Consider the following 25,703-nt stretch of genomic DNA (forward strand, 5'->3'; position numbering starts at 1 on the left):
TCATTTCCCTTTTCTGTAGTCGAATGGCATAACTCTGGCTGCTTAAAACATATCTTCTAATGTCTTAATTAGCATCATGTTCTGTTCCTTAGTCATCTCAAATATGTCCTCTTTCAATGTCTTCTAGAAGCAAAGAGCTATCTCATGAAAACCATCAACTGTTTAGTTCCTCTTCTGTCTCTAAAGGAACCTCTGAGGATATTAATTAGATTTGTGGAAGGCCACAGGGGGATACATGTCAGCTGCCACAATCGAAGCTTCACTCCTAGCAGGGCTTTAGAATTTACCCTACAGACAGACTGACAGTAACTGGAGAAACCAGGATATATTAGAGCTGCATATATCCCACAGGGAAAGCCACACTAAAAGGAAAGGCGGAGTAACACTGAGACAGGAAGTCAATTTGCAACCCCCTCCCTCAGAGAAGTGGTCCACATGAGAGAGGTCTGATTGCCAATCTAGATTTGAGGATGCAGTGCTGGGCCCACTGACATGTTTGCTGGACCACAGGTCCAGTGTGGTTTTCCCTGCTGAGGAGCTGCAGGACTTTTAAATGTCACCATACGGTCATCATAAGTCACAATACAACTTTGCCCCTGCAGATGATCTGTAGTTCCATATGCAGCCATAAACACTGTCAGTACTGACAGAGCACACACCAACATCACCAGATGCAAGCAGCCAACTGCTGCTTCAATGCCTGTAATGCACACATTCTAGACAAGAAGGCCAGCTCATCAGCATTTGGAGAATTTTACGTTATATACAGTCCTATTGGTTCCTAAAATAAATGGTAGGTGTACTGCATTTTAAGCCAGGTGAGCAGCCTTATAATCCAGCTAAGTTTTCTTTTTCCTATGTCTTCATGGTTCCATTTTAACTTTATCCATCTAAGCAAAAATTACAAAAAAAGAGGGCCTCTTAGATATATTCACAGAAAGCAGGGGATGCGTGAGTCAAAAGAAAACCTATACTATCCAAATGGATGCTCCCAAAAGAACTCTTTCTTCAAGGGGACAGACACAAGAAAATAGCAACATCACCAGATCATAGCCCTGGAGGGATATAGTGTGTTTTACACCCAGCAATGTCAGATTTATGAAATTTCTCTAATAGTAGAGTTGCATTTTTATCTCCCAAAACTTATGGGAAAACCAAAACCCTGAATGTCCTGTAGAAGAATGTAAAAGCATAAACAAAGACAAAATAGATGTCTGCTAGGTTCAAGATCTTCAACCCACAGGTCCAGCCACAGAGGATTAGATAAAGCAAAGGCAATATATATGCACCATGGAGTACTACTCAGCCATAAAAAGGAATGAAATCCTGTCATTTGCAATCAAATAGATGAAACTAGAAACCATTATGTCTAGAGAAATAAGCCTTTCTCAGGCTTACATATACAAATATCATATTTTTGTGATCTATTTTAGGTAATGCACAGAGTATAAGAAAATGCATGATTGAAAGGAACATTCTGAGAATTGATTATTGTTATAGCCTTTGTCTATTTTCTTGAGGAAGGAGTTGGTTTTTTTTCTTTTCTACTTGTTATTTGTTGAATTTTTTACCTAAAATATTGTTAAGCCTGTGATTGAAATGAACTAAAAGCATTACATTGTAATTTGTTCTTGAAAAAGGAAATAATAAAGAAGGAAGGTGGTGAGGAACATGAGCAGGGCCTGGGTAGGGTGGGAAGGGTCACTGTGTTTATAAGTTTGTATTGTGAAATATATGAAATTTTTTTTACTACATATAAAATATTTTTTAAAAAGAAAAAACAGCCTCAAAAGAGACAAGTATCATGTTTTCTCTGATATGTGTCATCTAATACGGAATACGCACAAAAAGTATAAGAATGAAATGGTAATTTTGGGGATATGATCGTTATCCTTAGCCTGTGTTTATACTGCTGTGGAAACGTGGTGTTGTGGTCTTTTTAGTTTTTGCTTGTTGACTATTATGATTAGTGGCAAAATCAGTCTGTGAATATAGAGTGGATTAAAATTATGTCTGTTCAAACACCCTTGAAATGAGAGAAAGAAGGGAGGAATGCCGGGGAGGTTGGGGGAATGGGAGCAAGGGATGTGGGACTGTCTTTATGGAACTGTACCTAGGACCACATATAATCAGTTCTATTAATAAAAAAGGGAAAATCTACTGGAACAATTGAGCCCATTTTTAATGTGTGTATCTACCTATATTTACAAAAACATAATACACCGATGCTTCTCAAGGTACATTTTCCTTTAGAGAGGTGATTCTTATGTGTGCACAAAGAACTTCTTAAACCTCTGCTGTCAACAGTTTGCATATAGCTCTTTCATTAATGAGAGAATAGAAAAGCTTTTTGTTTTCCTCTAGGTTCTATTCCCCGGTAGAGAATTCAGTTTAATTTTCAAAACCATAAACTTTCCCACTTGTGCCCTAGGGTTTATGGTCACTCTGCATTCAATGCTGTTTCATTGTCAAAGCATAATTATGTGTTTGTACCAAAGAAAGCAAACTCAGTTTGCTTCCCAAAAGCATGCTTCAGCTTTGCCATTTAGGTTAATTGCTCAGTCACAACACTCAGGCTGGGGGCCCCTCTGCAGTGCCATAATTGGAACTCTGAGTTCCTGGGTTGTTCTGAACTCTTCAGAGAAAGAGAACTAAAATATTTCAAAGTAGTTATACATGTTATTGAGCAATTTCCCTGGAGGTTTAAAAAAACAAGGTTAAAGGTAATGAACATCGTTAGGGAGGGATTAAACAGAGATGCCTGTGCCCTGGCTGTATACATTCCAGATCATACTTCCTGGACACAACACAGTCTTGAAACCAGCACACAGGATAATGAAAGAATACAATCCAGTTCCAATCAATAACCATATGTAAGTTCCCTGGAAATTCTATAATTCTATAACCATTCTGATCTTCCACCATGAGATGAAGGATCTCTTAGTGGTCTTCAATGTCCTCGTGAATCCTGCCCCTCCCTTTCTCAATGTGAGATGAAAAAATGAGCTAGTGAGAACAGCCTGTTGGGAAGTCAAGAACCCTAACAAACATATCTTTAAATAATAAGTTACTAATGCTTAGGAATACCATACCTACCTTGCTCTTTTTCTATAATTGAAGAATCTCTACATTTAAAGCAGTTGGCACAATAATTTATCTGAAATAACATACCTCGTTCTTTGTGTTTCTAAATCTTTTTAGACCCTCTATTGATTCCAAGTACATAATCTAAAAATATATTTTCCCTGTGTTCTGGCTACTAAGGCATTCTGCCATAAAAGGAATATTCCTAATAAATTGTGAGAATGGCTTATAAAAGATGACGATCCAAATAACTGTGGCATAGTTTCCCCTTCGAGCATTAGGTCAATAATTCAAACATTCAGAAAAGCACACAGAACTGATTCTTTAGATTTCTTGGAACTGGAACTGAGATCCTTAGAGAATGAATTTTTTTCTACAAGCAGGAAAAACACATAATAAATACCATACTCAGAAAACACATCAAATGGGGCCAGGTTGTGACACAGCAGGTTAAGGCAAATATTGTTAGAGTTAGCATTCCTTATCAGAGTGCTGGTTTGAATCCCAGATATTCTGCTTCTAACCCAGGTTCCCGCTAACGCAACTGGGAAAGCAGTAAATGTCCAAAGTGCCTTGGCTGCTGTGACCCATACGGGCGACCAGGATCAGGGTCCTGGAGGCCGGTTCCAACCAACCTCCAGAATCATCTGTTTCAGCCATTTGGGGAGTGAAGCAGTTTGTCTTCTCTTGTTGTCTTTTTTTTCCTCTTTCTCTAACCCAGTTGTCTTGCTCCTTTCTCTTTCCATCCTCCCTCTGTCAACCCTCCCACCAGTGGCTTGGTCTTTCAAGTAAATTAAGTAAATACATAAATTAATGTATTTTTTCCCCAAGGGAAATGCATCAGATGACTTTCTGCAAATGCTCTGGGTTCAAGACCATGATTATAATTTCAGTCTCCCTCTTCCACTCTGTGGCAGAACTAGAACATGCTTGACTTAGATGACAACCATGTTGGCTTTTGTGAGGAAAGCTGGTTGCACCTTCTTTGGATGCCAGAAAGCTGAGATTACTAGAGATTTTGAACTCAAATTAGACACATGTCATACAAATGACTCATGAGGGTATGGAGGGGCAAGGCGAGCAACTTGATCAGCAAAAAGCCAGCAGCACAGAGGAGAGTCCTGGTAACATGTTCCAGTCTGTCCTCTTTTGTCTCCCAAAGCTCTAGAACCCTTCAGGCTAGGTATAAAGTTAGTGATAAAGTCTGCTGCCATTGTAACACCCAGATATGAACACACAAGTGCCACATTAATGAGCAAAGCTGCTAAGTACAAATCCTTCACATGATTCAGACACCTTCCTGGCACGGACAAAAACTACAAAAGCAAATGAGTAACACTTTACTAAAATATACATGAACGAAACTGGACAGAGACTACAATTACCATTTTTGAGAAATGTAGGGGAAAATCAATTTAACAGGTTTTATAGCCCAAGCCTCCAACTTCAGCAATATAGAGTCAACTTCGATTTACTAATAAATCATTTAATTTAAAATGGTAGGATTTCCTCTAATTTGAATCACGCTATTGAAATTTAGGTAGAATAAATACTCAAATAAAATGCATATCTTCTTCATTCTTAGGCCTGAATAGGAAATAATGGCAAATAGCAGCTCACTCATAAATGCTCACCATTTTAATGACAATTTCACCTTTGTGGATAACTATTCACATGACCTGAATACTATCAATTTCTTCCAAATAAGCAAAATGACTCCTAAATCATGTGTGTGAATTTAGATTGAATCAATATTATATATTCTGAAATATCTGCTAAGCTGTATACTCTGAAAGACAAAGTATATCCAGGAATTCATTTTTCTCCAGGAAACAATGCCATATAGAGTTCTAAACATTAAAAGAGAATTTGCAGAGCAAATAGATTAATTCAACATAAAATGAAATACAAGGATATAATATTTTGAAACTAACATCACTGACAATTTCATCTTAGAGTTAAATTCAGTCTCTGAAATTAGGCCAGCTATGGAAACAAAACGTATTTTACAAATAACAGAGAAACACATTTGCCGTTCCTATCAAGTCTACTCCTGGCAGCCTGTGGATGGAGTTGGGTAAGAAGGAGGCTTGATGCTTCTGATCAGTGGGAAAGAGGCTCGTAGATAATTATAGAAGACAAATAGCATGAAGCAAGGCCTAGTCACTATGCTGTTTAATTTCTAAACCAGCCCAGCTGAACAGCCTGTCTCTTCTTCCAGGTCACCCATGAGGGTGCAGGGACCCAGGACTTCAGCCAACCTCCACTGCTCTCTCAAGCACATTAGTAGGGAGCAGGATCAGAACTGTAGAGTCAGAACTCAAACCAGCACTGTGATAGGAGGTCAGTATCTTAGGCAGAGGTTTAACTTAGTATGCCACAGTGCCAACCCCATAGTATTCCTTTTTAACTATAAGACTGTTTCTCATCAAATTCTCTTTAATTATTCCTCTATCATTTCTACTGCCAAACTACTCAGTTTTTCTCATAGTAATTACAACATATTTCATAGTAAAACATATGCATCACTTTAATTATTTTGCTTTATTGATAAAAGTTGTGTATATCAGGAATATCCTAGTACAAGCCATTCCTGGACCACCAACTTGAGGTCACCTTCTAAAAATTAATAATAACAGTATATATTTTGGGGCTTCACTATGACATTTCAATACATGTATATAATATGTATTGATAAAAACTATATAAACAACATTTCTCCTTCTTTTATGTTTCTTTATGATTGGAGATTTGGGGCTTCTCTCTTCTAATTGTTCATGCAATATCTACAAAACTGTTGTGAGCTACAGTCTCCATACTTCGCTTTGTAATGCTGGAAACTTACTCGTTAAACCTGCCTCTGATTCAATCATCCAAACTCCCTTTAAATCTTCCATCCCTCCCTGCCTCTAGTAATTACTATTCTGTGTTCAGATTAGATTTGATTTTTAGGTCTTACAAATAAGGGGCAACAATGTTGTTATCATCTATGTCTAGTTTATTTTATCTAACACGATACCTTTTAAGTTCCATCAATTTTGCAGCAAAAGGCAAGATTTCAATATTTTTATGACTCAAAAGTATTGAATTGTGTATATATAGACTTCATTTTTTTTCACTTATACATGTATTTTGTTATTTGAAAGCAAAATAGAGAAGGAGAGATGGAAAGATTTCCCAGCTATTGGTTCAGTTTCCCAAAGATACAATGGCTAGGACTGGGCCAGCCAGCAGCCAGAAACTTCAACTGTGTCTCTCATCTGGGTGACAGGGGCTCAAGTGCTTGGCCCATCTTCTGCTGCTATCCCAGAATATTAGCAATTATATCAGAAGTGCAGGAGTTGGGACTTGAACCAGCACTTATATGGGATGCCATATCAGAGGTAGTGGCTTAACATTTTATTACAATGCCAGTCCCCACCCCACTGTCTTTATCCATTCATTTGATGATGGACACCTTAGTTGATTCTGCATCTTGGCTACTAAGAACTGTGTTGCATTAAATGTGATGGATCAGGTATCTCTTTGACATAAAGCTTTCATGTAATATGGATGTATGCTTAGTAGTTGGGTTGCTGGATTATACGGTAGTTCTGTTTCTATTTTTCAACAAAATTTCCATTCTGTTTTCTTTTGTGGCTATACCAATTTACACTACCACTAAGAGAGCTGAAGAAATTCCCTCTATTCACATGCTTGCCAGGATTTTCTGCTCTCTTTTGGGTAAGAGCCAGTCCTTCTGACAGGGGTGAGGTGGTATTTCATTGTGGCTTTAATTTTCATTTCCCTTGTGGTTAGAGATACTGAGTATTTTTCATATATTTGTTGGACATTTTTTTCTTTAGAGAAATATCTACTTAGTTCTATTCCCTACTACTTATTTAACTATATTTTTTGTTGCTGTTCAGTTTTGACTGTTGCTTCATTTAATTCTTCATATATTCTAGACATTAATCCTTCACAGGATAAGAGGCTTGTAAATATTTTTTATCATTCTGCTAAATGTCTCTTCTGTTGATTGTTTTCTTTTCTGTTCAAATGTCTCTGGGTTTGATATAATACCATATGTTTAGTTTTGCTTTTCTTGCCTGTACTTTCAGAGTCATTTCCAAAAAATAATTGCCTACAATAATGTGTTGAAGTTTTTCTCCTAGCAATTTCATATTTTCTGTTTCGAATTTAGTACTTTGATCCATCTTGAGTTGATTTTTGTATTTGGTGACAGGCAGGGAACTCATTTCCCTTTCTACATATGTATATCCAAGTTTTGCTGGCAGCATTCACGGACAAGAGTAGGCTTTCTCCAGTGTATGCTCTTGGCACTTTCCATACGAGTCAGTCGATTAGAGATAGGCATCATGGCACGTGGCGTTGAGTCACTTCTTGGGAGAACCATTTCACAGCACCAGTTTCAGTCTCAGCTATTCCACTTTCAATCGAGTTCTTTGATAGTGCATGCTGGGAGGAAGCAGATGACTCTTAAGCAGCTGAGCCCCTGTCACCCACACAGGAGAATCAAAGTTCCTGGATCCTAATTCCTGTCTTCAGCTGGGTGCAACTCCTGGATGTTGAAGGCATCTCAGATTTGAAGCAGCACATGGAAAATTCCCCTCTACCTTTTCTCCCTCTGCATATTCTTTTTTTTTTCCTTCATTTTGCCTTTCAAGTAGATGAAAATATATACAAAAAAAAGGAAGAAAGAGAAAAATTACATCCCCACCTCTCACAATTTATAAAAATCAATTCAAGATGGGTGAAACACCCAAGTTGAAATTTGAGTCTTTAAAATCGTTAGCTTTATATGTATGGCAAGCACTTCAGCCATTGGTTCAAGTTTTGACGTTTGTATAAGATACAAGTAATAAAATAAAACTAGACATATTGGATTATATCAAACTCAAAAGTTTCTGCACAGGAGACAATCCATGGAATGACTAGACACCAGACAGAATGGGAAAAATATTTGCAAGCTACTTATCGTATGCAAGATTGATATGCAAAATGTATCGATTTTTTTAAAAAGCACAAAATGTAACAACCACCAAGCAGCAAACCCAGTTAAATAGGCAAAATATGTGAATAGTTAGTTATCAAATAAGAAAATACAAATGGCCAAGAAATATATGAAAAAAAAATTCAGTATCACTAGCCATCAGGGAAATGGAAACCAAAGCCAGCATAAGATCCTGCCTCATCCCTGTCATAGATCATTATCAAAGACAGAGAACAGCAAATGCTGGCAAGGATGTGGAACAAGGGGAGCTCTTAGACACTGCTGGTACAGCCCCGCGGGGCTGCCGGGATTAGAACCGGCGCCCATATGGGATGCCAGGCGTGCAAGGCGAGGACCTTTAACCACTTGCGCCACTGCGCCGGGCCCCCCATTCCCTTTTTCAAACTACTTTTAAGGGGCTAATTTTCTATTTCCAACTTATAATTTTAACTTCCTCTTTTTCTTTTCTTTTACTTCCCTTTTTCTTTTTTCATTATCTCTTTCAACTTTCAATATTTTGAAATCATACCTATTTTGAAATCTTTGTTGTGCAGTAGCCCAAAAGTACTATTTTATAGTTACTCTTCTTATTGTACAAATCAATCAAATTTGTTTATTTAGAAAAACACAATGTACAATTCTCTCCACACAATCTGGATAAATTTTTTTTAAAGATTTATTTTTATTATTATTTTTTTTTTTATTGGAAAGGTGGATATACAGAGAGGAGAGACAGAGAGAAAGATCTTCCGTCCAGTGATTCACTCCCCAAGTGAGCGCAACGGCCAATGCTATGCCAATCTGAAGCCAGGAGCCTCTTCCGGGTCTCCCACGCGGGTGCAGGGTCCCAAAGCTTTGGGCTGTCCTCGACTGCTTTCCCGGGCCACAGGCAGGGAGCTGGAAGGGAAGCAGGGCTGCCGGGATAGAACCGGTGCCCATATGGGATCCCGGGCATGCAAGGCGAGAACCTTAACCACTTGCGCCTCCGCGCTGGGCCCTGGATTAATTTTTTACAGGGGATCAGTGATACTCATTAAAGAAAAAGTTCCTTGCTCAACAGTTAATGTCAACCTGGAAGAATATCTCAGTCATGGTGGGATTTACATCTTTTACAACAATCACCTCATGGACACTTCCTATTAATGTGAATAAGTAGGATACATTTTGAATCCCCTGGGCTGGTGACAAAGGACCTTCTTTATCAGGTCCAAGTAGCAGAAGGCACTGTTCCTCCCCACCCCCAGATGACATGTGTCTGCCTTACAGGGAGCAATTCAGGTGGAAAAGTGGTCCCTGAAGTCCATTAGAGTAAGTTTGCATAACAGTTTTGACACTTCCTAACTTATGTAACTGCTTGAATTTTCTGAGCTTTCCTTTACTCATATGTAGGCAGCAAACACCAATAAGAATTTCTCAGTGATTTGTAAGGATTAAAAATGTTTAATGTCCATAAAGCAGTAGCAATTTATTTGTACAGTAACTGTTCTGATTATCTGCCCTATAAGCACACATTCTTTACTCCAAAAATGACTGCCTGACTCTATCTTTCTGAACCCATCCTAAGAGAGAACAAAGGAACAATAAACAAAACCATTATCAGAATATTCATAATCTAGGGAAGGTTAAAGTCAATTTGAAAGAGAAATTGGGCTTGAAAGTGCCTGATGTTCAGCTCAGTGAGATAATGTTGGAATATTAGCTCAAAAACTTTAAACCAATACCATTTCTTCCCTTGTAATTACTGATCAACTACTAAGAGAAATTTGCTGGGGAAGAGCCACTTTTAGGAAGGAAAACAGCTAAATGGAAAATACAACTGAATTTTTCTGTTTATGTTAGTTACCTGTGAATTTTGTCAACTCTGAAGGAGTCATGAGTTGCTGCACTGTCACCACAGAAATAAAAGGTGCAAAACTTTTGGATATTATTGCACACACACACACACACACACACACACACACACAGAGAGAGAGAGAAAGAGAGAGAATATGAATATACAGTAGGCTGTTACAACAGTCACCAGTGAAACATACCTACGTGGTCAGAATCACAGTTTTCACCTTCCAGGCTACAAATACACATTTTGCTAGGAGAGAAAACTCTTCCAACCACATGCTACAAAATCCTCCAAGTTAGAAGAAAGAAAATCAGAGCTCAACTTGTGCAAGTCTACACAATTGTTAATTAGCCTACAAGAAACAGAAGAATTTTTTGTTTTTGCTGCTGTTGAACTAGCTTCCTTGAAGAACTGCCCCCAGGAAGGCAAGGTCCAGTAAACTGTTCTGAAGCCTCAAAACATATAGAAATGCAAAGAGAGAAATAATTAGCTGAGACCTCTTGCACCACCCAGTTTGGATGCTGGAATCCTCTTTGCAAAATAAATGTGAGGTATCAGGTTGAATGATGAGCTCCTCACCAGGGGATATGAAAAATCGGAGCATTCCAGCCACTACTGCATCTGAAATAATCAAATCCCACAGACTAAGAGGTAAGGCTAGGAGACCTTTAATCAACAACAGGGGTAGTTTCTGTTGAGAAAAGCCTAGAAGAAAGATCCAACCTTTTGGAGGGGAACAGGGAGAATCCTGAATAAGTATGTGGGAAGGACCATTGCTAAAATACAAGAAAATTCTATGTGTGCTAAGAAAACAAAAGTTATCACTGGACATGTTTAGGAGGGCTTAAGAATTTTAAAAATGTCCACTAATGCTTTAATATCACTGCATTTCTAACCTAATTTTACATGCATTGGTCTAGTGTGTAGAAATCCATACACTACCTAATAAAGAAGCTGAGGATCTCTGAGAGTGTTCAGAGTGCTACTACAACAACCAGAACATACGTAATTAGGGTTGCTTGACTGTAATATTGGAAGATTTATTAGATCATCCTCACTATATTATTTTGACTGTCTATCAAATTCTCAGTTTTGGTCCATTTTGCTCAGGTCCCCTAAAGCTGGATTTATATGGCATCTGTCTTGGAGCTCAGTTCTGTCTTATTCAATGTTTTTAATCACTAGCTTAGGTCGTGGGATGCAACTTTAATCAAATTTAGAGATGAGAGAAAGCTAGAAGACAAAGATGCTAGTTTCCTTCAATAGACTCGGATTTTCAGTTGGGCATATCTTGATTGTAATTAACTACGGCAAGACTCATTTGAGGCTGAGTGCTGATCTCAGACAACGGCGACAGTACTAACGCATGCGTCCTGATGGGCCCAGAGAATGTACACTACAGGTGATGGGGCAAATCATTAGTAGCAATCTGGGTCACTGAGGATTGCAGAGCTGAGGGAATAAACACATGCTTCATTTCCATAAGTTAGAAGTTTCTACCTGGTTTAAGCCAGTGTTACTTGGTTTTGCTATCTACAGTACTCCTTACCTTAAAAGACGTGATTGTTAATATAGATTATGTACAGATCATTGATTTTGCACATAATTGAAGCAGGATATAAGAAGGACCAGATTTTAACCAACAGGAAAAAGGACTGATGTGACCAAATACAATTTAATATTTACAGGTGGGTAGAGCCAACTAAATGTTTTAAGAAAAAGATAGCTCACTTGGTGGCATATTTACGGAACAATTTTAGAAGGCCAAAATACTGGTACAAAACAGTAGGGATACAACAGCTCAAAAAGCCAACACTTCCTACAGCTGCATACAAAAAAGAACAACTTGATGTTGGACTGAGGACCTTAGCTTACATTTAATGGGGTCTGCAAATGCAGGCAGCAGGTCAAGAAGAGACAATGGAACTGGGGAATGCAGGCCCTGCCTATTCTGTCCCCAGTAAGAATAAAGGCCAACATTTAATAAATTTTCAGATTTTTTTTTTTTTTGGAGAAAATTCAGACATCTGGATTCCCTTTTAAAAGTATATATTTGATCTATTTGAAAAGCAGAGACCGAAACATGGACAGAGATCTTTACTCTACTGGTTCACTCCCCAAATGGCTGCAATGACAGGGGGGAGGTCAGGCTCACGTTGCGAGTCTAGAACCTCTTGTTTTCCTAAATGTTGGGGATTTTAAACAATTACAGTTGTCCCCAAAAGTATTATGTTCTCTTCTCATGCAACGTCTGTTGGCTGCCTGTGTCTAGGCCATCTTTCCTAACAGGGGGTAAAAGCCTACTCTCTATGCCCATACCTGGAATACTGTCTCAGGTCCTGTTTGTAACACTGGCAAGTCAGGGAAGGTGACAGAGCTCGGGAGACTGGACATAGGAGAGCCACATTTCAATGCCAGTTCTATCCTTTACTCATAATATGGTCATGGCAGATCTGTAAAGTAAAGGACAATGCTAACACCATACCCCTTAGCAGAACTGGAGATTTTTCATCAGATTGAAAGAAGATCAAATGACAATACAGTATTTGTCTATAACTTTTTAAAGATTTTTTTTTTCATTGGAAAGGCAGATATACAGAGAGGAAGAGAGACAGAGAGGAAGATCTTCCATCCGATGATTCATTTCTCAAGCAGCCACAATGGTTGGAACTGTGCTGATTTAAAGCCAGGAGCCAGGAGCTTCTTCTGGGTCTCCCACACATGTGCAGAGTCCCAAGGCTTTGGGCCATACTCGACTGCTTTCCCAGGCTACAAACAGGGAGCTGGATTAGATGCAGGGCTGCTGGGATTAGAACCAGCACCGATATGTTATCCCAGCACATACAAGGTGAGAACTTCGGTCGCTATGCTATCATACTGGGCCCTGTCTATATATATTTAAATATTTGAAGGAGTGGCTAAATCCCATATATGAGGTCCCAGCACAAAAAAAAAAGTGACTAACAGTTAAAGGAAACATTTGGATTTTTTAAATGAATGTTGCTGCTTCCAAAAACAATGAAGTGGTTTCCTTTAGAAAAGTAAACCTAGATGAGGCACTGGGTAGTTAGTTACATAGGACACACCAGGGCAGTCATATACTGAACCAGAGTGGGTGTAGGGACCAAACTTGATGAACAACCCTGACACTCTAGTGGTAATGTCAACTGGAGACAAACACATTTCTCAATTGTCCTCTAAGACTCACTCACTGACTCACATAGCAAGCCACCTATATATAAAATAGCAAGAATAGGTCCATATTCTTAGGTGATAAAAACTCAGTAAAAGGTTCCCCAATTGTTCCAGACACACCATCCATCCCTTCACACCCACCCCACACAGAATCCAAGGCCAAACACATGACTGCAGGTTTTGTAGGTACACAGTGCTGTTCTAAATTATGCTGATCTAAGTCAGGGCTAATGTAATCATAAAAGTTCTCAGCTCTAGTAGTTAATCCTATTGTTACCAAGCAAAAAGCAAATAAATGTAATGACTCAAGGAAATGTGTCTTTATGGACTCTTTTCTTTCAAACAGTTGCTTGATACTAGGTACTTGGGATATCAATTATTAGCAGCTCCTATGAGAAACCACAACACAGACTTATGGAGTATTTGTTAATTCAGGATTACACCAAGAGAGATAGATCATCCTATTATGTTTCTTACAATAAATCATGAAGAAGGCAGGATAGGCATTAGATTTCCATTTATAAAGTGAACGATAATATAATATAGGGTTTCAAATTGCAAACTTCACTTTCTTTCCAGAATGACACAATCTATTTTTAAAAGGACAGATAACTTTTTCCTGTTTAGTTTATCCATTCTTACGCTAGTAAGGTAAATATATTTTAATAAAGACATTTCCCTCAGACTCTCAAAAGGAGACATCACAAAATTGTCAGATGACACCAGAACATGCAAGAAAAAAGCACAAATTTCACATGTGAATTCCATAAAATCATTATGTGCATGATAAAAATACATACAATAAAAGTCTATAAAAATTGATTCTGAGATTTAGAAAGCTGGAAAGAGAACAATTCCCACTTAACAATGAGAAAAGGTTATAGGATCTCAATGATTTCTCAATGAGAAAACTATAGGATCGTAATTCTTATTGGCTTTATCAGAGAGCTGGTTGCTGACAATTAAAGACAGCCCAGGAGAATGAATTCCAAGAAGGGGTAGGCTCGTCTAATGAGACTAATGGGGATTAGCTCATCTGGAAGTAGGATAGCTGTCTCATGGCAGTACAAAGAAATCAGCCAAAGAAATTGATGGAGTGGCCAGTGTTGTCCCATAGCAGGTAAAACAGCCTGTAATATCAGCAGCTTATATGGGCACCCTGTTGAATTCCAACTGCTTCACTTCCAATCCAGCTCCCTTCTAATGCTCCTGGGAAGATTACAGAAGATGTGGCTGTCTTGGTTCCCTGTCACCCACATAGGAGACCTGGCGCATAGGGGTTGTTGGCGCAGTCTTGCTGCTGCAGCCAGTGGAGCAGTGAAAGGATGAGTGGAAAAAATCTCTCACTCTCTTTTCCTTTCTCTAGCTCTGCCTTTCAAGGAAATAAACAAACTCTTTAAAATATAAAAAAGTATAAGATAGTTCTTTGCAGACATCACAGTCCATAAGTTTACTCTGTGATAATGGGAAAAAGCAGAGAGAAAAGGGTCACATTTACCCTTTTTTTTAAAGATTTATTTATTTTTATTGCAAAGTTAGATACACAGAGAGGAAGATCTTCCATTTGATGATTGACTCCTCAAGCAGCCGTAACAGCCAAAGCTGAGCTGATCCAAAATCAGGAGTAAGGAGCCTCTTCTGGGTCTCCCAAACAGGTGCAGGGTCCTAAGGTTTTGGGCCGTCCTCGACTGATTTACCAGGCCACACACAGGAGCTGGATGGGTAGTGGAGCTGCCGGGATTAGAGCTGGTGCTGATATGGGATCCTGGTGTGTTCAAGGCAAGGACTTTAGCCACTAGGCCACCGCACTGGGCCCTTGCCACATTTACTTCTTATTTAGAGTGCTTTGATTTTGTTTGATAATACATGGAACAGGGTACATTTCATATTCAGCTGTATTTTTAAACACTTTAGATAATTTCAAGCTTCTAAAGAAATGAATTATGTCCACTATAGGGACATCTTTTTCTGTTCCATGTTAGAAGCACCCAAAAGGGCAAAAATCAAGATTATACTGCTCTCATTTTGCTAATCTGCAATAATGCATCATGGAACGAACTTAGAAGTAAAGATACCATACAGGATAATACTCTCAAGTACATTTAAATTCTTTAACGCATCTGTTCATTTCAGAAGTGGTCGCACTGACATTCCTTGTGATTAGCCAATCTCGCTTTCAGTTGCAGAGGAGGTAACATCATGGTTTACAAGACTGAGATCTTCCGCCACACCGACAAGGGGTGCTGGCAACCTGATTGCACAGGTAGAGAAAGTACTGTAAACACTTGACCAAAATTCCAAGAAACTCCCATATTCTTCACAACTGCATTTCTTTTATCCCTAAATGACTTAACATTTCTTTGCTCATTAACAATGACTGATAATGAGAGGGGAAAAGAACCTTTAAAGGGGACTTCAAGGATCAAATGCTCTGTCCAGGCCTAACCATCTTTGGGCTTCACTTAAATATGGTCATGTTCTCAGGAAGTGGGAAATAATGACACAATCAGAAGTTTCTTTCTGGGGCTTTCTCACAGGTCGCTGCTGGGTAAAAGTAGACAATAATTTGCAGAACTTGTTGTTTGGGACTCTTTCACTTCTGCCCACATAAAATTTAATTTTCACAGAAAAAAGACCACTGTCATTTTTGCCTCAATATTTTCAGACTAGTTCAGGGCCAGGGATATCCTGGGGGTAGGCAAACAGCTGCTGAGTGCATTCTCTGGCCTCAGAGCTCAGAAAACTAATTTCTTTCAGCTACTCATTTTGCAAAATTTTTTTATGCCAACTCTGAGCCAATATTGGAGAACATATTAGAGTCAGGGATATGATTGATTGATACACTTTTATGACATTTAGGTGGCTATGGAAGTACAAACACCAGCAAAAAACATGCAGGAAAGTCACAAACACGATTGTTGAGTGAAACATGTCAGGCACAAAAGAATGCCTTCTGAAGGACTATGTTTACAAGAAGTTCAAAAACGGGAAAATCTGTGGAATTTGAAGAAACAACAGTGGTTCTCTTTGAGAGGGCGAGTGAACAGAAGCAGGCACCGGGGGAGCAAATTAGTTGCTGTTTTGCTTCTTCATGTGGATATTAATACTTTCTGAAAATCCAGCAAACAGTTCTTTTGTGACTGGTGTGCTTTTATATAGCAATCTATATCCTAATAAGTTCCTTTGTAGGAATCTGTAACATAGGGTACCTGTGTCAAAGGGGTACTGGGAGTCAATCTCCTCTGCTTCTAATCCAGCTTCTGATTAACGTACTCAGAGGCAAGACATGATAGCTTACATACTTGGCTTCCTGTCATCCATATAGGAGATCAAGATGGCGTTCTGGGCTCCTGACTTTGACCTAATCTAGGCCTGGCTGCTGTCGACATTTGAGAAAGAACCAGCACATGGAAGATCTTTCGACATGTCTCTCTCCCTCCCTCCCCTGCCATCTCTCCTCTTACCTTTTAAATACGTGAATAAAACTTTAAGAGATCAACTGAATTTTTAAAAATAATCTTAAGTAGATTTCTCTTTCTATTCTGAACACTATCCCATTTTTTAAAAAAAGATTTGTTTATGAATGGGTCTTCCATCTGCTGGTTCACAATCCAAATGCCAGGAACAGCAAGAATTGGGCCAGGATGAAGCTAGGTGCCAGGGCTCCACCCAATCTCCCACATGGGTGACAGGGGCTCAAACAATTGGTCATTTTCTATTTCTGTCCCAGGTGCATTGGCAGGGAGCTGGAAGTCAAACCAGCACTCAGACATGCATGTCAGCATTTCGAGCAGTAGCTTAACCTATTATGGCACAGTTGCAGCCTATCTCCCAATCTTGTTCTAACTCAAATATTGCCCTCTCCAGAAGGTCTGCACTGATCCACAAACACAAAGGAATGTTTCTCAGATTTTCCAGGGCATTCTTTAAATGCATCTCCCTTACTTTCTTTAAGCATCATCAAAGGTGACATCAGTTCTCAAAACTGTTAAGCAAATAAACACTGACATCCTATTCCCTGAACACTCGCACAAGTTTGCTTTCTGTGCTTCTCTTCTGTTTTTTAATTTATCATCACCTGTAAGAATACACTCTGTACTCGATCTTAGCCAAAAGACTGAGAAGCAATGTAAGAATATACTCTAATAAACCAAACCTTCCCTACTGCTACCTGACACTTTTAAAATAGTATTACTCGGGCCTGGCGCGGTGGCTCAAGTGGTTAAGTCCTCAACTTGCACGCCCGGGATCCCATATGGGCGCCGGTTCTATCCCGGCAACCCCGCTTCCCTTCCAGCTCCCTGCCTGTGGCCCCGGAAAGCAGTCGAGGACGGCCCAAAGCTTTGGGACCCTGCACCCATGTGGGAGACCCGGAAGAGGCTCCTGGCTTCAGATCAGCATAGCATCAGCCGTTGCGCTCACTTGGGGAGTGAATCATTGGACGGAAGATCTTCCTCTCTGTCTCTCCTCTGTGTATATTCGCCTTTCCAATAAAAAAAATAATAAAAATAAATCTTTAAAAAAATAGTATTACTCACTTCTTTTAAATCTCAATGTAATACAAATCTCCTGTAAGTCATTTTGTAATTGGTCCTCAGCCCTAGAACACAACAGATATTATCTGCATGTGCCATTCGTACTGACGTCCATCCCACTGTGAGCCATGAACTGCAAAGGATGACCAGCTCTGGTGTTGTGATTACATGCCAAAGGAATGTCTACTACCTTGTTTAGTCAGCACCCATGCAGGGACATCCCTGGGTTATTTCAAGAATTTTATTTTCAAACACAGTGAACTAGATAGTTGTTTGGTGTAGTACATAAGACAATGGCATTCTGCATGACAATACTGTCTTTACTTGATTCCAGCTTTCTGGTTGTGTAGATCTTGGGAGGTACTGAATCAATAATTGAGTTCTTGTGATAATTATGTCATTTATGTCTTCAACTGGCCCGAGCTGTTGTATTAGGGAGTGAAACAGATGACAGTGCCTCCCCTTTATTAAGCAAAAATAATTTTTTAAAAACTCAAGCAACACATCTTTATAAAACTGCACATTCACAAAAATCACATTAGGTTAAATTCCTAGAGGTTTATTTTCTAGGTCAATAATAGTCATCAAAAAGGATTTTCAAGGTATACAACAACACATGTGAAGACTGTGACAATGATTTACACTTCCTTCATAGCAGATTCCATACCTTCCACATCCATTGTTTTCACCCATCAGCTTCTTTGACAACAAAATCCTCCTTACAATCCATGACATCTCTCTCACTCATCTGCCAAGCGGAAGTTGTGACAGAGCCATCACTCTCTGTGCCACCTGGCTACCCATGGACCAGAAAATCACTTCCAGAAGGGATTGTCACTGCTGACTATAGCATGAAAACATGTTGTACCGCTTTCAGATCAAGAAACTGCCAGCATTGCATCTACAAAGCAAGTGTCAGTGGCTTGGAAAAATGTCTCAGAAATATTGGCAGAGCTCTATTACAAAATGTTGTATCCACCCCGGTCTCAATGGCACAGCTGATAACATCTGCATGCCACAACACAGATATCAGTGTTCCAAGCTGTGAAGTGATTCAGGAGTCAGAAGTCTGCTGAAAATGCTTTAGCAAATACAGCTAAGGAAAGTTATATTGTTTATACTTTCTTTGTATGTTCAGGAATCATCAGTGGCTAAAGTCTATATATAAATACAAAAAAAATTTATAATAATAAAATAGAATTATAAATAATAAAATAGTGTGTCTCACACTCTGACTTGCAGCATATTTTTTTTTTCAATGCAACAAATAAATTGCGGGCCTTAAGATGGATACTGTATTAACTTTCATGAAATAGAATCCAGTGTCCCTTACTCTATTCATAGTTTTTTCCTGAATTTGTTATGCCTAATTATGCTTTTTTTAACCTTTGCCAATTTTATACAAAATCATATTTCTTAATTTACATATCAATTGCAGAGAAGTTTACCATTTCTTTTTTTGACTATATTTCTTTTTGTGTGCCATTTTTATATTTGTACATGTTTTTTAATTGAGATATTTTTCATTTCTTGCAAATTTTTGCAGTCTTTACAAAATCAAAAAATAAATTAAAGTTTGATCCGATACAGGCCATGCAGAGTTTTTTCCAGTTAAACTACCTTTTTACTATTGTTACTGTTACTGGGTTTTTTTGGTGTATGTATATGGCTATGATTTAAGACACATCCAACTTCTGAGATTTTTTAGTCAATTGTAATTTTGCTCAGATTTTACCAGTCCCCTTCAGATATCTCTCATGCTAATTTCTTGAATAGGAAAAGAATCACATATACAAATAAATATGTATAATCCAGAAATAACTGCACTTAGCATCTGTACATTCAAGATTATGAACTAAAAGCCTGCAGCCAACCTCTTGTCTGGGATTCTATTTTCTCCTAAAGAATAATGTTCTAGGCCTTTCCAAACTGGCACTGACTTTGGATTCCTTCTCAGATTGCACCGTGGTAACACTCTCATAGCAAATCCTGCCTCATGAGAAATAGGGCCTAGTAGCCATCCTGCATCCTATACCCTCCAGGGTGCAGGTCCTGCTCCTGCTGTTACATGGGCCTCCTGGGATGGCGCCAGCACACACGCCTGGCCGGACCTCAGGATGCCCAAAGTGTGGCATGCCTGCTGCCATGACTTAGGAATGCTATGTCCCAGAAGTCAGGAGTCTTGGGTTCTGACCTGGGCTCTGCCATTACTCAGAAGTGTGATTTTAAAGAAGTAGTTTTATTTTTCTGAATCCGATTTCTTATCTTTCAGCCACAACTGGTTGGAACACATGGTCACTAAAGTTTCTTGTAACATCAACGTTCTAATTCTAAGACACATAGTATCTCACTCTTTTCCAAGACTGCCCAGGGACCTTCTCCAAAGCTGCAGTTCTTTAAATATATATATATTTATATTCATATATGTATATACATATGAAAGTCACAGTTAAATAGTGTGAGAAAAGGGGAGAGACAAATATCCTGCATTGATTGGTTCACCATCCAAATGACTGCCAATAGCCATATCTGGGCCAGGTTGAAGCCAGGAGCCAGGACTTTCACCAAGTCTCCTACATGGGTACCAGAGCCCAAGCCTTGGGCCATCCTCAGTTGCTTTTCCAAAACCATTAGCAGGGAGCTTTCTGAACTCAAACAAGCACTCATGGGAGACCAGCATTGCAGGATGTAGCTTTACGCAATAGGCCACAAAGCTGGTCCCAAACTGCTATTAGTGAGCAGTGTGCCTGTACTCCAACATTACCAGACAGCAGCTTGATTTGTGTTTTCCTTCCTCATTGCACAAGGACTGGGTTGACTTGAAAGTCAAGGTTAGAAACATCAAAATGCTTTATGGTCTTTATACTCACTTACCTTAGCCAATATAAACGGTCATAATGCTTATTATTTTTTCCAGTTGTTTTTAACAATCCCAAGGTGGATTTGTTTTAGCCCTTCCTTAAGCATTTGTATTATACTTACCAAACTCTAGGAATACGCTTTCTTCCTAAAATATGGTCATTTCTGAATTCTTCCTCTATCCTCATTCCACTACTTTTGTCCCTTTCATGTGGTTAAAATTAACCTTCAGGCTAATTATAATTTTCACATAATTTGGTATGATCACACTTTACATTATTGCTAGTTAAAACTCAGAGGGCGTGAAAAATTATTTTTTGAAGAGCTGGTCCCAGCATTACTCTAGAAAAGTCAAGTACCGGGCCTGGCGGCATGGCCTAGTGGCTAAAGTCCTCACCTTGAACGCACTGAGATCCCATACGGGTGCCAGTTCTAATCCTAGCAACTCCACTTCCCTTCCAGCTCCCTGCTTGTGGCCCGGGAAAGCAGTTGAGGATGGCCCAAAGCTTTGGGACCCTGCACCCACGTAGGAGACCTGGAAGAGGTTCCTGGTTCCTGGCTTCGGATCAGAGCAGTACCGGCCATTGTCACTTGGGGAGTGAATCATGGGACGGAAGATTTTTCTCTGTGTCTCTCCTCCTCTCTGTATATCTGACTTTGTAATAAAAATAAAATACATCTTAAAAAAAAAGTCAAGTATCTGGGGCAGCATGGGAAAGAAGTCAAGTCTAGAGCAGCTATTGCTTCTGAGACTTTAAGGAAAATGTGGACTGCTCTGCAACAAAGCAGTAGGGAAGTGGAGTGTCTGGAGTAAAAGACAGAGAAATAGGAGGAGAGAGAACCTGGAGTGGATGTATGACTGAATGTACAAAGGAGCACCAAGAGAAACTTTGTCTGACTAATGGTGAAGCTCTAACACAACTACCATGGGGAATTCACTCCAACCATGTGCCTTCCAACAGACACGATGAAATGAGTAGACAGAATGGCTGACAGGGATTATTTTGACTTTATTATTTTCCAGGAGGCAGATGGAACAACTGTGGAAAGAGCTGGCAGTCCGAACACGAGGTTGAACCAGGGAGCGATCCAGATCTGACACACTGGGAAAGAGTATATGGTGCCTAACATATCACAAAAGGTTTTTCTTTTTAATTTATGTATTTTATTTGAAAATTAGAGCTACAAAAAGAAGAGAAAAGAAGAGAGACAGAAAAAAAAGAGAGAGAGAGAAAGATTCTTCCATCTCCTGAATTATTCTCCAGATAGCCTCACCAGGCACGGTTGGGTCGGGCTTAAACCAGGATCATTTTCCCCATCCTCCACATAGGTGGAAGGGGCCCAAACACTTGGGTCACATCTTGCTCTTTTCCCAGGCCATTTGCAGGGAGCTGGATCAGAAGTAGAACGGACAGGACGTGAACTGGCATCCATCAGGGATGCTGCGGTCACAGACTCTGATTTTATCCACTATATCACAACATCAATACTTCACCAAGGGATTTTTTTTTTTTAATTTACAACAAGGATATATAAATACAACATTGTGTCAAAAAGCACATGACATGAGCTCTGAAATTTTCAGTAAATACCTGTACACTATAACAAGATTGATACGAGTATATGTTAGTGTGTATGTGCGAATATGTGTATATGTGTGTTAGTAGGATCTATCTTTGGGGGGTGTGTGTGTGTCTATCTGAGCCAAATAGGTCTAGAGCAACAGAATTTGAAGGAGATACTGCCAAAGCTCTCATGATAACCAGAGAAATACAAATTCCCTTGGAAAGCTTAAAATGACCATAGAGAATATTTAGGTTTTTACAATAAAAAATACAATTTAAAATCAATACATTGGAGAATCAAGATGGCAGAATAGGTTAAGGACACATTTAAACGGACCAAAAAACATTTAATCAGGATGAAGTAGAGAGGACATATTTCAGGAAATAGGGAAGGACAGAACAACAGCAGAGTGGTACCTGGAGACTGACAGACTCAGGAAAGCACAGGGGACGGCAGTGTGGTGTTGCAGTGACTGATACTCCAGTAGCATTCAACTAACGGCAATCTGAACTCCACCAGCAGCCGGAACTCCACCAGCAACCAGGTGGGAAGGGACTTTCACTGGGAGCTTGGGAGGTGAATCCAGACAAAGAAACATCCATCCTGCTGGTCCATTTGATTTGACCAGGAACAGAGACAGAGTAGCAAATCTCAGATGGGCAGTGTGAGGACAGAGTGTATTTCATCGCTCAGTCAGCCACCTAGAGCTGAATTGGGCATCATTTTGCATAAGGAGGAAAGGGCAAGGGAAAGGACTGACCATATGCTGAGCTGGGAGCGAGCTCATTTCTGACTCAGTGAACTGCAGCAATGTGGCATTATACAGGTTGCACCCAAGACAGGTCTGGGTAGCCCTCAGATGTGACGGCCAGCAGATCAAGAACTGTAGTGGTGGTATGTCAGGTGCCATTTTGTACACTGTGGCAATAGTGTTAGGACTGCAGGGGACAACAGTGAACTGTGCATATGCTGAGCTTGTGAGAAATAGCTGAGGTCCGTGGATTGCACTGATCCCGCAGGAAAATAATACTGACCGTGGCATCGTATGGGTCAAAATAGGTCCGTGTGGTACCTAGACCTAACGTCCAAAAGGTTTCAACAAGATCAGCGCCACCAACAACCTAATTATATAGGATACCTGGTGTCCCTCTAATCCTAGGACCTGCTCCAACCAGAAGTAGGGGAAAGGTTGCAGAGACCACAGTGCAGCCTCGTCATGGTATCACAGGAGGTGGAGAGTGGTGAGCCAGGAGCTGGGGCTGTTGAGACCACGGTGGAAATCTAACAGAAGAACCCAGACCTGGGACGCACTGAAGGTTGTGGCACAAGTGGCTGCAAGCAAAAAGTTGTGTACCAACTGCAATAAGTAAAATCGCATTGTAGACCTGTGTGTAACAGAGCTTAGAAACCTGCCCCAAGGAGAAGACTCTGTTAACCAGAAGTACAATGATCAAGAGCAAAATAAGAGACAAAGGCACAATGAATATTACCAAAAACTCCCCTACAAAAGAGCAAAACCCTATGCCAACCTCAGAGTTAACTGAGGAAGACATTGAGAAAATGGGGGACACAGAATCCATAAGACTCATTTTAAAGCTTCTGATCAAAAATGAGAAGCTCATGCAAGAGCGCAAAGGATTTTTTTATAGGCACTGGGATTCTCTCCACCCCTCCCCAAACCCTCTCTCCATGGTGGATTTCTCCACCTTGCTGCATTACCACAGTTCAAATTCAGTTGAGGTTCTTTCATTGAAAGTATTTACCAGGCACAAAGTCCAGCATCTTATTATCCTAGTGAGTTCAACGATTTCTTGGTGAGACCATCTCTGGTCTGAAGGTAAAACCGGCAAAGTATCGTCCCAATCAATTAAAAGCCCCAACAAAACAACAACGACAATTTACAACATTATGGCATTAATTGACATGGTATTGATTAACCAATATGCTAATAGGAAAATGCAAGTTCTTAACTACATCCTGTGACTTCTTCATAGACATCTCAATTTTGGTTTATATTCAACCGGGTTCTATACACCTCAAAATGGTTATAGGTTACTATTCAGCTGCCTCATGTCTATTTTAATTTTAGTATTTAGCTGTTTATAGTGTTGAAGCATGATTTTGCTGAACTTGGTTGTTTTTCGGATGGTCTGAACTAGCTTATAACTCTTAGCTCAAAGAATTTAAGGAAGCAATAAAGCAAACCAAGGCTGGTATATCAGGAATTAAGAACACAATAGAGCAAATGAAAAGTACAGTGGAGAGTCGCCAAAATAGAATGAAGCAAGCAGAAGAAAGAATCTCAGAACTGGAAGTTATCTCCTGTCACCAGGGGGAAGCCAACAAAAAGCTGGAAGCAGAGCTGGATCAGGCCAAAAAAAGCATTCAAGAATTGAAAGACACTATTAAGAGGCCAAATATAAGAGTTATGGGAGTCCCAGAAGGTGCAGAAAGAGAAGCTGAGTTTGCAAATATATTTAATGAAATAATCAAGGAAAATTTCCCTAATCTGGAGAAAGAATTGGGAAACAACATCCAGGAGGGGCACAGGACTCCCAACAGGCTTGACCAAAAGTGATGTTCACCACAACACATGATCATCAAGCTCTCTTCAATTGAACATAAGGAAAAGATCCTTAAATGTGCATGTGAAAAAAAGACAATTGACATATAAAGGAATGCCAATTAAACTCACAGGAGATCTTTCACAGGAAACTACAGGCAAGAAGAGAATGGAGTGACACAGTCCAGATTCTAAAAGAGAAAAAATTGTCGGCCTAGGATAACATATCCAGCAAAGCTTTCTTTTGTCTTTGAAAAATGAAATAAAATTCTTCCACAGTAAAGAAGAGTTAAATGGCTTAAGCTCAATCAAACTTCATAGATTAGTAGACTGGACTAAAAACAAAACCCATCTGTTTATTGTCTGGAGGAGAGACATTTCAACAAAGATCAGCGGAAACTATATCGCATGGGTTTTGTTGTTTTCTGTTGGTTTCATCTCTTCAAAACACTTTCTTCTGATTAAATCATTTAATGACTCATAGATCATGCAGTGGCATCATTTTCTTCTAGAAGGTTCTTGATTTTCATTTCTTCAGCTACACGTTAGTCATTTAATAGCATGTTATTTAACTTCTTGGTGTTCTTAATTTCTTTTTTCTCCCTGATGTTGATTTTGTTTTGTGGCTCTTCGTTTAAGGGGATGTATAGTAGTTGTGTAATGGAGACTGTCATATCTAGTAACATGTCATTTAACTTCATGGAATTGTAAATTTCTATTTTTCTTTCTATTGTTGATTTTGTATCATGACTTTTCATTTAAGGAGATATACAGTAGCTGTGAAATGGAGACTAACATCCAGATGTGAGGATGCAGTGTGGTATGCATTTCTATTTCCAGACAAAGATGGACTTACAATGAAACTGTTTACTCTATCTTGACAATAGGATTCTGGACTCTCTACCATTGTCCATGCCCGCAATGATAGACATATGACTGAGTATGAATAACTATATGTTAGTAATGATACAGAGGAACTAGGTGGGAGGGGGGGAATTGGAGAGGGGATAAGGGAATATGGAACTGTATATTAAAATGATAATAATAATAAAATGTTAAAAAAGAATAATT

General features: G+C 39.4%; 1 protein-coding gene across 1 annotated transcript in view; it reads right to left on the bottom strand.

Annotated features, from left to right (window-relative positions):
* The window catches only part of RNF150 (ring finger protein 150), a 234,524-nt gene that overhangs the window by 180,670 nt on the left and 28,151 nt on the right, over positions 1 to 25,703 (bottom strand). The gene's annotated exons all lie outside the window — the stretch shown is intronic.

The sequence above is a fragment of the Ochotona curzoniae genome, unplaced genomic scaffold (genome assembly GCF_017591425.1).
Source record: "Ochotona curzoniae isolate NIBS_2020 unplaced genomic scaffold, NIBS_Ocur_1.0 scaffold_4506, whole genome shotgun sequence".
Taxonomy (NCBI): Eukaryota; Metazoa; Chordata; class Mammalia; order Lagomorpha; family Ochotonidae; genus Ochotona; species Ochotona curzoniae.